This window comes from Ursus americanus, chromosome 9 (genome assembly GCF_024610735.1).
Source record: "Ursus americanus isolate L20-20 chromosome 9, mUrsAme1.1.p, whole genome shotgun sequence".
Taxonomy (NCBI): Eukaryota; Metazoa; Chordata; class Mammalia; order Carnivora; family Ursidae; genus Ursus; species Ursus americanus.
In genome coordinates, this window is record NC_142135.1 from 45,341,619 (window position 1) to 45,343,253 (window position 1,635).

Genomic DNA, 1,635 nt, shown 5'->3' on the forward strand with positions numbered 1-1,635 from the left:
ACACCAATTTCTTCTTTGACTTCCCTGACTAGCTGAGACAGCCCATGTACAAGTTTGACTATGGCAGTGAATACATCATAGGTTCTTCTTTCTTTATCTTTTTTTCTTTTAGAACTACATCCCCCCCCTTTTTTTTAAAGATTTTATTTATTTATTTGACAGAGAGAGAGACAGCCAGCGAGAGAGGGAACACAAGCAGGGGGAGTGGGAGAGGAAGAAGCAGGCTCATAGCGGAGGAGCCTGATGTGGGGCTTGATCCCATAACGCTGGGATCACGCCCTGAGCTGAAGGCAGACGCTTAACCACTGTGCCACCCAGGTGCCCCTACATTCCCCCCTTAAAAACAACAAGAGATACTCTCTCTTGGGGCGCCTGGGTGGCTCAGTCGTTAAGTGTCTGCCTTCGGCTCAGGGCGTGATCCCAGCGTTCTGGGATCGAGCCCCACATCAGGCTCCTCCACTGGGAGCCTGCTTCTTCCTCTCCCACTCCCCCTGCTTGTGTTCCCTCTCTCGCTGGCTGTCTCTCTCTCTGTCAAATAAATAAATAAAATCTTTAAAAAAAAAAGAGAGATACTCTCTCTGATATTAAAAACATAAGGAATACAGAACAAACACAGGCAGTTGTAGAGACTAATTCAACCACTACATCCATAAATCAGAGGGCTCTTTGAGTCTCTTCACAAGGAATGGTATGTGCTGCAAATCAAAACCGTAATGAGATCACCTCTCACGTGGTAGAATGGTTATCATGAAGAAGAGACAACAGGTGCTGACAAAGATGTGGTGAAAAGGAAACTTACATATTGTTAATAAGACCATAAATTGGTCCACCCACTGTGGGAGGTACCTGAAAAAAATTAAAAATAAATCTGCCATATGATCCAGAAATTCCACTTCCAGGTATATACCCAAAGGAAATGAAAACAGGATTCTGATGGGATATCTGCTCTCCGAGTTCGTTGCAGTATTATTCACAATAGCCAAGATATGGAAACAACCCATATACCCATCAATGGATGAATGGATAAAAAGATGTGGTGCAGGCAGCAGCCTGGGTGGTGGGAGGAGTGGGAGGAGAGGCAGCCTCCAGGCTTTTGAAGGCTCTCCCCACCTGCCACCCCACTATCCCCATGCCCAAGAGGAAGGTCAGCTCTGCTGAGACGGCAGCAAAGGAGGAGCCCAAGAAGAGATCAGCAAAGTTGATCAGCCAAACCTGCTACTGCAAAAGTGGAAACGAAGCCAAAAAAGGCAGCAGGAAAGGATAAATCCTCAGACAAAAAAAGTGTAGACAAAAGGGGAAATGGGGAGCAAAGGGAAAACAGGCTGAAGTGACTAACCAAGAAACAAGAGACTTACTTGCAGAAAACTGAGAAACTAAAACGAGGAGAATCCAGCCTCTGATGAATCAGGAGAGAAAGAAGCCAAGTCTGATTAATATCATATAACATGGCAGTCATCCCTGTCTCCCTTCTTGAACAACCCAGAAGAACATTTTTATCAACTATTTTGTAAATACAAGTTTTTTTTAGTAGCTCTTAGAGGCATTTTTAAGAGAGAATCCCACCTCATCGCATTTTTAAGTGTAAATTTTTTTTTTTTTAAGAGATGAAATCATTTACCGATTTAATTTTTGGTA

General features: G+C 43.7%; 1 pseudogene; it reads left to right on the forward strand.

Annotated features, from left to right (window-relative positions):
• Nucleotides 1–1,129: 1,129 nt before the first annotated feature.
• LOC123797703 (non-histone chromosomal protein HMG-14 pseudogene) lies at nucleotides 1,130–1,434 on the forward strand (annotated as a pseudogene).
• The last annotated feature ends 201 nt before the right edge of the window (nucleotides 1,435–1,635 follow it).